General features: G+C 34.7%; 1 long non-coding RNA gene across 1 annotated transcript; it reads left to right on the forward strand.

The window, feature by feature from the left end:
• The first annotated feature begins 1,118 nt into the window (after nt 1-1,118).
• Nucleotides 1,119-7,451, forward strand: LOC132599501 (uncharacterized). The gene is made up of 3 exons (XR_009566842.1): nt 1,119-1,282; nt 7,132-7,285; nt 7,406-7,451. It is a non-coding gene; the product is annotated as an uncharacterized LOC132599501 (long non-coding RNA).
• The last annotated feature ends 7,407 nt before the right edge of the window (nt 7,452-14,858 follow it).

Raw genomic sequence — 14,858 nt, forward strand, 5'->3', positions numbered from 1 at the left:
CGTGACAAGTAAAAGTGGACGGAGGGAGTAATTATTTCAAAATCAACTTCAGACTCGTGAGGTTACAATAAGACCATTAAATAGACTAAATATTTGTTTTTTGTCTTAAATTTCACTTGCGTTTTGAAATTATTGTTTGGAGTTTCACTTTTTGCCTGAAATTTCACCAAGACTGTAGTTAGTATTTCATGTTTTATTAAGGAGTAGTATTATCAGACAACTTTTTGTTAATATAAAAAATTCATTAAATTAAAAAAAGAATTGTTAACTAAAGAATCAAAAGTATGGAGTTTTCTAAAATATGTTTAATTGAGTATCATAAGAATCAGAACTAGCAAAATCTTAATTAGCCTGATTAGAAAAGAAAACTGAAAAATCAAGATTAAGTTTTTGTTGCCACGTGACTCACATGTGACAGTCTTGAAAGCAAAAGCAGAAAACGGCGACTCTTTCCTCCCCTAATTGAGGACTATGCATATTAACGGTTAAACCAATAATTTGAACCGATTATTAGTAGAGGTGTCAAAACGGGCTGGCCCAACTCAACCCTCTCGGACTATAGACTAAAGGGCCTACAAAATGCTAGCCCAACCCAACCCTAAGTGGGCCGCGGGCTAGGACGGGCTGGCCCTTCAAATTAATATCGGTGCATGTTTTATTATTTTGCTTCTCAAAATGCTCCATCGATCCTCCCTCCCAGCTGTATTCGGTGGAGAAATTTTTCTGCCAAGTAAAATGCAGTAGTAGTTTCAAAGAAGAATTAATGAGATAATTACTATCTGGTGGTATTGTCTTTTGCTATCAAAAGATGCCAGAATCTCCTTATTTCTCCTGGAGTCTAATAGTAATATTGTGCACAACTAAATCCAGTCATTAAGTGACTAGACTACGTAGAGCAATTTGAATACCAAGCTAATACAAAGAGTGATTATGCTAACATAATGATACTAGTCAAATTTTAATTGAACTATCTTCTATCTAATAAGCATGAGCCCCTTGGACGACCAAGGGTAATTCAGTAAATGTATCTTTGGTCATTCAGGGTATTTCCGGTATTCTACAAATGGTCAAATAGTAACTTTGACACTAGATTTTTTCTCACTCTAGGTGTACTTTCCGGTATGCTTCTCCCTCTTGCCCTAATTTTCTTTAAATTTACCAATTTTATGGCTTAAATTCATTGTTATTGTCAGAATTTTCATGAACCCTCTCTTCAATGTTCTTTGGCTTTTTTTTCCATTGTACTGCTGAGCTATTGTGTGCTGCTTCTTCCGATTTTCTGGTGGGTTCTTTTGGTTGCTTTCTTTCTTCTTGTTCTTTTTGTTTGTTTGCTTAGCTTTCTGGTGGTGGGTTTGCTTCAAAAAATCAAAAATTGTAAAATTTTGAAATGACAAACCCGGTTAAAGAATACAGTGTTTAATTTTTTGTTGAGTTTTGGGACTAAATTTACTGCACTTGGAATTTGGTGATTTAGTAGCCTTCTTGCTAATTTTGGGTAAAAAGTAGAGTCTTAGTTTTGATGTTGTTCCTTTGAAACCATTACTCTAAGCAGGACTATAATGAAAATATAGAGCTTTGTTGACTAGGTTTTCTAATTTGATCGCTCCATATCGTCGGAGAAATTTGATTTATCTTTATAATATATAAAGTAAAATCTTAGTTTTGATGTTGTTCCCATGAAACCATTACTCTAAGCAGGACTATAATGAAAATATAGAGCTTTTGTTGACTGCGTTTTCTAATTTGGTTGCTCCATATCGCCGGAGAAATTTGATTTATCTTTATAATATATAATAATCTTGTGTTGAAAGTTATATCAAAATGGTCAGCTCAAATATGACCTGTAAAAGGATCCAAATCCCATCTTTTTTGGTCGAGCAGTGAAGAAAGTGGGATTACAGGGCAGGGCCTTAGATGTTACTGAGGTCATGTCAAGTTTGAAATTAAAGGCAGGGACTTTTGAAGTGTAGATGCACTTCCAAAACAAGTGAACATTCTTCTTGTATAAATGAACAAAAAATTGTACAACATCATTGATGAGTATTGTTTTAAACTTTTAATGGTGTAAAATCTTTAATTTGTACCATGTAAAATGCTTCAACAACTAATAGAAACTATTAACAGAAGACAATACTCCAAGTTTGCCTAGCTTCCTCTAAGAGATTCTAAAACCAAAAGAATGTTATAATGTAATAGATTCAGCAAACGTTCTAAAGTTCGTAAGTTGTCATGATCTTGAGCCAAAGCCATTGATAAACTACTTTTTGTAATCAAGATAGTTCTTCAGAAACTTTGACTTACACTCTAAGATTGTATCATGGTTTTAGGTGTAAACTGCAAGATAAGAAAAGAGAAGGACAAACTTGTGAGCACATAAAGTAGCATGGATCCAATTTACAGTTTCAGTTTACCTGCATCAAGACACAAAACACATCCCTATAAATTTCTATAAATTTCTCTTATGACTGAAGATGCTCCTTAGTAGAATTCGAATAAGATCAACAAATAAAGTAAGAGAAATTGTCGAAGTAATTCTCACCAATCATTTTGTTAGAGAGTGCACTCACCAGAAACATTTACTTTTCATCAGAATAATAAAAATCTCATTAGTAACTAAGCAAAAGTTTACCACTAAATTAATTTTGCTGTTAATGACAGAGAATGGTGGAAATTTCCATGCATCTGCAAATCAGTCAGAAAGTTTTAATTGCTTTTAGTAGTATTTGGCTATCACTATTTGTTTGTCTGCCAACCAAAAAAAGAAAAAAGAAAAGCTAAAAGTTCAGAAACTGAAATGGCCCAACAGGATTCAAGAAAACAAGATCAAAATAAGTACAAGAATCAAAAGAGATTTAGCTAGAATCACTGAAAATGAAAATTGTATCATCATTTCTACAAAAAAAAAACTACCAATTACAGTTAACTCGCTAAAGATCTTAACAGAAATTTAATATGCCAGGTACAACTTTAAATATTGAAAAGGGTAAAGAAAAAACATAGAAAAGAAAAGTACTAGATTGAAAAGGTTAGAGCTTTTTCTGGTTCAGTTTGTGTTTGACAAGTTTTGATGCAAAGTTATGTTTTTTTCCCCCTTTTCAATAGTTCAGAGCTTTATGTTGAAGAGTTGTGGTTATTTTGTTAACGGGGTTTTGATTTCTTTCTTGGGAATGGGTATCTTATATTTCCAGAATCTATACGTTGTCAGGTATTTTTCATCTCTCTCCGTGCTCTTCGTCCTTTTTTCTCGATCTTTCTGGTGAGTTCTTTTCAGCTCTATTCAATTTTATTTCCATTTTTCTGGTTCAGTTTTCTGGCCTCCTTCATATTTTCCTGGTTTCTCTGGTTCAATTTTTTTGCCTCCATCTAATTTGTTACATTTGATAAGTTTTGCATTGTTTTTTCCCCTTCTTCTTGCAATAGTTTCTACCCATCACTCCTGGATTCTTTTGAAATTTCGTCCAGTTTTTCTTTAATTTTAGTTTTCCTACTCTTCGCATAATTTTTTGCTAGTTGTTTTATATGCATGCCAATAATTGTATCTGATCTGCGCATGCATATTTGAAAATAGATAACTGGTGCATATGTAGTTGTATATTTTATATTTGTTATTACAGATCGGTGACGCCTTTTCAATTTTTGGCACCAATTAATTACTGCAAATCGAAATATCCATGTAAAAAATTGTAGTATTGAGCTTATGCTTGCTTACTTGTCCACATTGTAGGCTATAATAACAGAAATACCCTTCGTCGTCTATGCGTCTCACGCTTATTATAAAGTTAAATTAAATGTGTTTGTTTTCCTCCTGTCAACTTTATGTTGCTTTATCAAGAGCAAAAAGCTCAGACTGTGTAAAAATATTAATCCGACCCGGAACAGTAGACGATCCCAATGATCATTCTACCTATAATATAGTATATAATGAAATTATCCATAAAGCATTCTCTTAGGACTTTCAAAAAGCTACTAACTATTCATATAACATATGTAAGTTATTACTTGCATTTACATTTTTCATCAACGTTACTTCCTTTATTGTTATACCCCGTATTTTCGCACATTCGGAAAATTCGAAATAATTTTGACTTGTAAGAAATAAAGTCACATGTTGATTTTAATTAATATATGTGTGTTGTTCATGAAATATTATTGTGAAAATATTGAGGAAGGCCAAGGGCAAAATTGGAATTTTAGAAATTAATTTCGGGAATTACAAAACAAGATTCATAACCAATTGGGCTCAAAAAAAAATCAAGGCCCAATAGTGAGGGGTGGCCGGCCACTACATGGCCAAGCCCAACCCATGTTACTTAATTAATTTTCCATGTGATAAATTAGAGAGAAGGGAATCATTATCCTTAGAACTTTCAAGACAAATTGAGAAAGAAGAAAAACAAAAGAAAGAAGAGCAAAAATACTAAGGCCATTCGGCCAAGTCCTCAAAATTTTACCCCTTAAAATCTTGCTCCAAAAATTGTTTTCTTGTGGTATACCTACTAATTCAAGGACCCTCTACAACGTGGTGTAGTTGTTTCGGAAGATAGGCCGCTTGTTTCGTCAAATTAGCTCCTTGGTCAAGTGAAGAAACTAGGAAGAAAAAGGTAAGATTTTACTCCTTTTGTCTTGGAATATATATATATATATATATATATATATATATATATATATATATATATATATATATATATATATGTGTGTGTGTGTGTGTGTGTGTGTGTGTGTTTGTTGTAGAATGTGGGAAGGAATGTAGAGTATGAAAATTGTGTGTTATGTGTATGTGGGTGTATGGCCGAAAATGGTGAATGATGGATAGGGATGATTAAAATTTTATTTATTATGTTAATTGTGTTGTTGAAGCCTTGTGATGGAAATGGAAGAAAAATGGTTCAAGTTGGCATGAAAAATTGTTGAAAATGATAATAGGAAATTATGTGATTTTAATGTAGTTTTTATGTAATTATGGAAGTGGAGTTCTAAATGTGAATTATTATGTTGATTGGTGAATTTGGAGGGATGCTAGTCCATATTGGCATGAAAGATTGATTGTTAAGTTGTTATGGGAAGTTTTGTGATTTTATGGTAGATTTATGTAATGATGAAAATGAAATTGTTAAGGTGCGAATTATGATTATTGTTAATGAAATTGGAAGATGAAAATGTGTTATGAATATTTATGTCGAAGATTAGAGGTTTCGGATGAATTATGGTTTTGGTGGAATTTTTGTATATTTTGTAAATATTTTGTAGAATGATATGAAATGCTTCCGAATTGTATTGGAATGATCTTGATTAGTAAATGAATATGAAAACATTGATATTGGTTTGGAAGTGCGAAGTTAGATTGGAAGTTGTCGCACTATGTAGAAAAGAATACTATTCATGCTAGAATGCGTTTTAATTCGATTGTTGATGTTGTTGGTATTGTTGTTGGTATGGTTGTTGACATTTGGAGCCGAGTTAAATCTCGGGGGTGTTGTATGTATAGGGGAGATGTTGCCCAAATTTCTGTAGACAAGTATGAGTTAAGATTGAATCCCTAAAGGCTTGTAATTGATAATTGGTAATTGTGACCAATTGTAGATTCTAAAAGAAACGGGAATTGAGTTTGGACAAGCGTAAGGAGCAACTAAGATATGTAAAGCTTTACCTTTCCTTCTCTTGGCATGTCTTAGACATAATAGGTTTGGATATGAGCCTCGGGGACGACTCTATTCCTAGAAATCTGAGTTTGAATTTAACCCTTTTTCATTCAATAGAATTGAATCATATGTTCCATGCTTTGTTGAAAGAATAGTGTAGGCGTCTATAAATTACCTAAGAGGATATGAGATTGCCCTAACACCTTCTTAGATGACTCCATAAGCTTAATGTACATAATTTGAGCCCACCACCTCAATTGACCCGAGGTGGGCCCACTATTCCCAATTCCTCTCCTATTGTGTATTGACTTATTTTCGAGCGATTTCAAAAGGGAACGTTTTAACTACCCTTCTAACTACTAAACGACAATTGTTTTAAATATTCCATTGAGTCTTATAAACTATTTTGGAACATGGAAATGATTCCAGATTTTTTTTTTTTTACGTAACCTATTGTGGTATCCGAAATACATGCACTGTGATTATCATGCGATTTCATTAGTAAGGTTTGTTATCGAGATATTCCATCGAGTCTTTGTAAATGTATTATGTTTTATATTGCATTTAGTTTCTCACTACTCCACTCGTGGATGCCTCAATGTTTCCTTCACTGAGCCCGGGCCAGGATATGTTATCAAGCGTATTCCACTGCATTGTTCGCCGTGCCTCGATGTGAGGGGGCAAGTATACACGTACATGGGTTGTGGAGTATGTTGTGCCATGTACGCCTATTCTGATATGATATGATATGATACGATATGGCCATCTGATATGATATGATATGTTACGGAGTTATTCCCTACTCTGGAGTATGATGTGTTGTGGCGCCAGTGTCGGGGTGGCGACCACGTTCTGTTCACCGAGTCCCTTAACGGGGGCCGGATATGGCATAGGTTTTTGCATACACTATTTATGTTTTGTAAATATGTATTTGATATTCTGGACATTACACTCATTTTATGTACGTTCTGTTCCGATTATGATTTTATTACTGTACATATTCCGTACTGACCCCCTTTCTTCGGGGGCTGCGTTTCATGCCGCGCAGGTACAGACGACCGATTTGCTGATCCGCCCGCTTAGGATTTTATTCTGCTGTCTTGGAGTGCTCTCTTGTCCGGAGCCTACATTTTGGTACAGACTTTTTCTATTGTACATATATATGTTATTCAGGGGTATGACGGGGCCCTGGCCCGTCTTATGATTCTGTTATTGTTCCGTAGAGGTCTGTAGACATACATGTGGGTTGTGTATATGTTTTGGGTTGATATGTTCTGCGATAGCCTTATCGGCTTTCCCGCGTTATATCTGTTTACCTGTGGTAATTAGTAACGCTATCTGCCTTCTATATATGTATATTCTGTGTAAATGCTAGTTTGGGTTGCTTGGTACCTACGGGTGTCCAGCACGGACACTAGTCGCGGCCTACGGGGTTGGGTCGTGACATTTATCATACTATTCGATTGTTTAACCCACTTTAATTATTTTTCAGGGGATATAAAATGACACAGCGACTTGGTATATATGCAATCACTCCTGAAATACCAGACTGGACCTGTAAAGTGCAAGTTGTGGATATATGCAAACCAGGAGAAGGTTCTCACCGAAAGATAAAATATTTGAACATGATCTTTCAAGATGAACATGTACTTCCTTTTTCTAGCAAAATCAATTATTTATGTCTATGTAAGTATAACATTTTCGAATCAATTACTTACATTGCCTATGTATATCTGTTTCGTTATTTTTTTATGAATCATTCACAGGAAGACCAAATAAAAGCTATTATTTACGGTGATAAAATCTCCTCTTCTTATTTGACAATCATAAATCAGTGGACGGCTCAATGAATAATAATAGTTTATTTTTATCTCTAGGCCTCGCGGGCCGGCCTCGGCCTAGCCCTTGAGGTTGGCGGGCCAACTAAGGTTGGGCTTAATAGCCTCAGTTCTAAAAGGGCCTAAAAAAATGCAGCCCATCCCTACTTAAATAGCGGGTTAGGTTGGGCCGACCTCACGAGCCAAGCCCATTTTGACGACTCTAATTATTAGGTTATTAGGTTAATGGTTTAGGTTAATGGATTATTGGTTCGAATATCGGGTGGTGCCCTGTGGTTATTGGCTTATTGGGTCGGATCACGGTTTGGCCATTTTTGTTAACGGGTGAACCGATAACCCGATAACCATTTATTTAATTACAATTCTACCTTTTTATATACAAAGTCACCTGAGTAGATTTAGGGTTACTTGATTTCCACTTCATAAACAGTCTCTCAAGTCTCAAGCGGCGATTTCACTTGACTAGTAAACATTGCTTGTAAGAAAAAAGGATAGTAAGTTAGCAAAAGGGTTTTATGTTTTGCATTTTATCACTTTCTGGTTCTGCTTGAGTGCTTTTCTTGCCTCTTTTTTGACAACCGCAAACAAGTACTACTGACTTATAAAGTTGATTTTCAAAATTTAGCTTTAATGTTAAAACTTCCAAGTTTTCATGGTCTTTTGCTTTACCTTGGAAAGAAAAGAAGTGGGTCTCTTTTACATCTTCTACATTGCTTTCAATTCTTACTCTAGTTTCTGTGTTTTTGTATTTCTCTTTCCTTCAAAATCGTGTATGGATTCTTTATTCTTGAATTTTTTTTGTGTGAAATCTTAACAGTTAAACCGGTAACAAAATCGAAAACAAACAACAACCGATTAACCGATATCTTAATGGTTCTTTAACGGTTTAACATGTCTACAAACCAATAACCAATAAGTTGAACCGATAACTTTGAAACCCAAGCCAAACCGACCGATATGCAGCTCTACCTTCAATACATAATATAGCATTTCTAAATTACTATATGATATTTTTTATTTTCTTATTTTCTTATTTATTCATTTGTTACTATATTTACATATGTGTATTTAATGAAGGTCAATGAAGTATTATGATATTTTTACATGTATAATTTGATTGTATACCTAGATTTTAAAACTAAACTTATATTAATAAAATTATTAATTTGAAAACATAGATATATTAAGAACCTTTTATAATAATTTAACTTTGTAATAGATTTGAGTCATTGGACGATCAAGGGTAAGTCCGTAAATTAAGCAAAAGTTATTTCTGGAACTTAAGAGTCTGGGAAGCAGGAGACCGTAGGCACGCTTGCTTGCCTGCAAAGGGTATTTGAGGTATTTTCTGATTTTCGTGCTTTAAGGCTATTATACCTACCTGCTTTATATGTGTATTTTTTCATTTATTGGACATAAAAACCAGCCCATGTTTTGGTTTTTGACCTCTTGTTCGCCGAAAAGCTGTACTATCAGATTTCCTATCCGTGTAACATCTTCTTTCCCTATTTCACGGCGTTTTGGTTACCTCGCAATTGTTTTGGGCTTTCTTTAGCACCCGTAGACCCCACCTCTTAATTTTGGATGACAATATCATTTTTTCTTTACAGTGTGTCTGACAACTTTTTGTATTTAAATTTTTTATTTAATTGCAGATGATTTTAAAAAAAAAAATTAAATCAAAGTTTTTCATCTGAATTTTCTTAAAATTTAGGAAGAATAAAAATTGTTCTATACTTTCGGTTACATTTATGTTTTAAATTTTTTTTTGTCCACGTATTTTATGTTGTGCATATATGTGAAGTTTTAAAGATTTAAACGTTTCAATCTAGGTGAATAAGCGTTCCAATAATGTTTTCGAATTTTAAAAGTAATTTAAATTGAATTAATTTTGAAACGTTAATTAATTGTAACAAAGAAATATTGTATAATATGTTGAAAGATTCTTATAATTGCATTGTTAAAACTATAACTATTATCCAAGCATGAGTTTTGAAGTGGATCGTCGACATCACCTTTGAGGGCATTTTAATCCTTTATCTATAACATGATACAGCTCTACACCTACGTGGCTTTATTCTGGTGCCCACCGTGGTAGTGTCATTCTTATCTCTTCTATGAGCTTCCTCCTCCTCCTTTGTCTTCTACTTTTATCATGCACCCAGGATCTTGTGAGTTTTTTTATCCCTTCATTATTTCTTGCTGATTTTCCTGATTTACTGTAAATTTCGCACAGAATTATGTATCTCTTTGTGCCCAATTCAAGCTCTATTTTACTTTAATTTCAACTCAGTCGATTTCTAGGGTTTTTGCCATATATATATATATATATATATATATATTACTACTATATAGAAGCACCAGTTGGTGCTCCTTTTCGTCGTCCGTCATCATCCAAAAAAGAAAAAAGAAAATTTAGGCCCATATTAAATAGGCCCATAAAAAAAATGTAAAAAAAAAAATAGTGAGCTCCATATATATTAAATAACAACTAATATTAAAAAAAATTATAGGCCCCATATATATTAAACAACAACTAATATTAAAAAAAAATTGTGAGCCCCATATTAAACACCAACCAGTATTAAAAAAAAAAAAGTGGAACCCACCACATCCAAACTCACGGGAAAAAAAAAGTGAACCCCATATTAACAGAATCAAGAAAACAAATTGTGGGCCCCATATTAAACATGTCACACCCCGAACCATGGACTGGGCGTAACACGGCACTCGGGCCTTGCTTGCATGTGTCCGAGCGAATCTCATGACTTGCTTGTCAACATGGGCATCAAAACAATATAATCTATATGATGCAACTTAAATGAATCATGAAAATGTAATTTGCGGAACAAAGTCTTGAAATTATCTCATAGCATGAAATATCATGAAAACATAATAGTCTGCAAACAGGAAAGCACAACTGACTTTGTGAACTAACATCTGACTATGAAACCTCTAAAACATGTCTGAATACTAACTACCAGGACATGGCCCTGGACTACCATAAACTGAATACTAATGTAGACTCTATGTTGAACCCCGAGAGAAGTGGGGCTCACCAATAAGCTGATAACTGAAGTGATCCTACTGCGCAGATGTATGCTCCTGAAAACCGGTATCTGCACCGTGAAGTGCATGTCCCGGGCAAAAGGGACGTTAGTACATGGTGAATAGTACTAGTATGTAAAGCCTGCTGAAATGAAGAACATGGCACAACATAGGTATAGGACATGAACTGAAACTAAATGCAACTTGAACATAAGCATGAAACGTGAGTAAAGTCTGAAAACAGTAAATCAATGGAAATACATGTATGTAAAACTGCTTGTAACGTGGGGAACGCTATAGTATAACCGACAACATGATCTGGTACTTGCGTCCTACCAGGAGAACACTCACACCTTGCCAGGGATATGAGATTTAAGTGATAATAAGCATGTAAGGATCCAAACTGCATAATGAAGGTGTTGCCTCCTTGCTGACAACCCTTATCCTACGGTGGCAACGTAGTTTCAGGCTATCTGAGCCTTCTCGGTTAACTAAGCAATTTCCAAAAACATGAACATGATATAGTTGACTAAGAAACCCATGATTTTCGTGAAATAACTTGTAATCATGATTTCACGAAATAACTTGTCATAGTCTTGCAAAACATGTTCTTGATTCATGAGTAATAACGATAGTTGACTTGAAAACATGTTGTTATTATATATATATATATATATATATATATATATATATATAATTGACTTGAAAACATGCTTGTAACTTGCTACATAAAATCATAAAGTTTCATATAAACATAATGAGAACACATGAGGAAGAATTCATGATTCATGGATTAAGTTAGGGTTCATAATAACCGTAATGGAAGATTAGGAATACAATAACGAGTATAGATACAAAATTCATGTACATAAATACATAAATACGGGCTACCAATATGTTGGGTTTAATGCCCTAGGATTTGAACTTCATGGATATCAAGAAACGGAGCATGGGGAAGAACGTAGAGATTCCCACATGTGGATGGAAGTTCTACATACCTTAATTGCTCCAAAACTTGAATTAGAGACTTGAGTTTTGAAGTAGATTTCCTAAATCTTGATTCTTGAACCTTGAGGTGGGTTTTATTGAAAACCCTAGACTAGGAACAATAATTTCTTGCTTAGATTGTTAGGATATATGTTAGAATTGAGTTAGAATAATTAGAGTGGGCTTACCTTGGTGTTCTTGATGATGGAGGAGGGTAGAAGGTCGTTCTAGGGCTTGAAGGAATGAAAAATAATGATTTGAACTGATATGGACGAATATATACTGTTCTGGAAAATTAAATTTTCGGCCCAGTTAAATACTGGCCGTATTTTGAAATACTGGCCGTATTTTGAAATACAGTCCGTATTTTGAAATACGGACTGCACTGCGTCTCTTCAGTAAAATGACCATAACTCTTTGCACAGATGTCCGTTTGACCCCCATAATATACCGTTGGAAAGGTATTTCAAAGCTCTACAACTTTTATCAAGGAAGTTTTCCCAAATTACATTTGAATGTAAGCGCAACTCGATGTGAATGCGACATACTTGAGTCGTATAACAAGAATATGATCCTAACATAGGTGTTCATAAATCTCTAGCATTGGCATGACATGAATAAGTCGAATCTGAGTAGAATACTCCCGAGATAAGTACCATAGGGTACATGAAAATATATCTATTTGAATATAGGAATGCACCTTACTTCTGATTATCTTGTTAGCTGTTAATCATGATTATGAATACCTTGGCTCATCTTGCTCATTCTCGTGAGTGAATTATAGAGGGCTGAGAGAAAAGGAATTATTGGTACTATTCATATAAGATACTTTGATTTAGAGAACACATGGTGCATTGTACATGGAGGACGTAACGTGGAACATGCGTACATGGGAACGTGATTCATATGACATGAAACGTGAATACGTGAATGGCATGACATGGGACATGGGTACATAAAAAACATGGCGTTCACATAAGTATCTGCATACCATGGCGTATAGACTTGAGTTCATGAGCATTGAAGTGAGACTAAGGCATAAGTGTGACTTGCGTGGAGTACAACTGTAGGCTAACTCTTGGGTACACAGAGACGTAAGGCATGGATAAAACATTACCTTTAGGATTTAGATATACCGAAAGAATAGGACATGGTTCAACATAGCTTACTCTTATCACCGTGAGTAAATGCCCTTGTTATAAATAAGCCATATGAAATAATGGATTATATGCATGTATAACTCGTTCCTCGAGCATCTAAGACATGGATAGAAAGTCACCTTGAACATAACGAGACCTAGATACTTAGCGAAAGGAAAAAGGAATCATGTCGTCATGATCGTAAAACATTAGCTAAAGGAACATAAGCACGAATTACATAGAAGCATAGGTAGGACATCCATCTTGGTTCACTTTCATTATTATCTCACAAAATCATTGTTACGATACCGCTATAAGTGGAATGCATAGCGAAATGAATTGGGGCACGAGTATGTGGTAACATGGATAACATAATCATAGGGGTCAAGATCATCATCAGAGTCGAAAAACACTTAGATGCTAGAACATGGACATGAGTCTAAAAGCATGATAGATACGTGAGACCTGAATGCGGTTTTTAACTTTAGACATAAGCACACCAGAAGTGTCAGACATAAAAGGACATTCCCTTGCATAACTTACTATCGTATGAAGTCTTAATTCTTGTATCTTAAACGCGGAGTATCAATCTCTAACATGGGCATGATATGGGTACGAAAGGCACGAGTAGAGTACATCTGGGAATTAGTAACACATAGTATATGAATTACTTTGGAATTGGAACCGTTATACTCTTAAAACCCGCAATTCGATCTAGAACTTTATCTCATAACATAATTACCTAGTACTTGATCTCAACAACATGACAAAGATCACATTCTACGCACCTTATCTTGGATACATGAAACTGTGACCCTCTAACATAATCTACTTAACACCTATCAACTTACAAAACACACAGTTTATATCGGCACCTTATCACACGATCTCCCCCTTAGTTCAAAAGCTGACGTTTAGAGCCTGTGGATCTCTTGAGTTAGCGATAAGTGGTCATCTAGTGGTTCTGCTAATTTCCTCTAACATACTGACGACTCATTTCTTCGTCTTACTTCAAGCAAGTTTTACTTACTGGGAAAACTGGATTACTTAAATGAATGGGTTTCTAATGTACATAACTGGCATACTAGCTTTGTCAGTCTTGAGGAAAACTATTTTCTGATAACCCTTAAAGGCTCTTCTTTTGTAGCTTGCTCTCTTATTGCTTAGATGTTTTTCTCCTTTCACCAATTTCTATACCTCAAATTTAACTTAAACCCTTTGGGTTCTACCACGCCTTCGGTGTATTCAGACAGTTACCCACTTAGTAGTGCTAGCTTGACTAAGTAACTCAAATCGTACTTCTACTAACTCTGCTGAAAATTTCTAATTCACTGTATCTATTCAAACTTACTTACTATGCTTCTGTTAACCACTTGCTAGCATCATATTCTCTAATTCTTCTCTGAGTACTAAAGTGAAGCATAAGGTTATTTCTAACTTTTCCTCCTTATCTAACTCTATTCTGGGGTTGTATACTATCTTTCTGAACTATAGGCACGGATCACACCTAGGGAAATTTTATCTGTCTCAAATTCTCAAATGAGAAATTGGAACAACTAATCCCAAACTCCCTATACAAGTTCAAAATTATATTACACTATACATATCGGGGATAAATACTTAATCACATAACTTAAGAGGGAATTGTCATATCTTTTATCTCATAGTAATATCTGCTTCTTGTAGTAACTCACTAACATCATACTCTCTAGGTCTGATCTGGATAAGCTTAAATAATTTAAAACTATCCCCAAAAATTCAATATCGTCTGCTCGTGGTTTTTCTTATCGCACTCAGTCCCTTCTTAGTCATATACATAGTTCATATGGCAAAAATATATATATACCCTTGAAAAAGTCGAGACTTTCTAGTATTACAGGTGGTTGGCTCTTAGGCTATCTCCTACTTAAAACTACCGTGGACAATTTATGTCTGCTGCGGTTAACTTCATAACATCCTACCTCGTGGGGTCTTAAATATGAACCCTCACCCTTATACTGTAGCTCTATGGTCAGATAATCCAAATAAACTTATTCTGTAAGGTATATAACCTATGTATATTGCCATGCCGAAACTTGTTTTTAAAAGGGTATTATCACCTGATAAACACACCATGCACTATTTGGTAAGTCTTGGGTCTCGAATTTTTCCTTCTCGCCGCTTACGCATTCGATACGTTTAGAATTCAATAGAAAGAGAATATTACT

The sequence above is a fragment of the Lycium barbarum genome, chromosome 6 (assembly GCF_019175385.1).
Source record: "Lycium barbarum isolate Lr01 chromosome 6, ASM1917538v2, whole genome shotgun sequence".
Lineage (NCBI taxonomy): Eukaryota > Viridiplantae > Streptophyta > Magnoliopsida > Solanales > Solanaceae > Lycium > Lycium barbarum.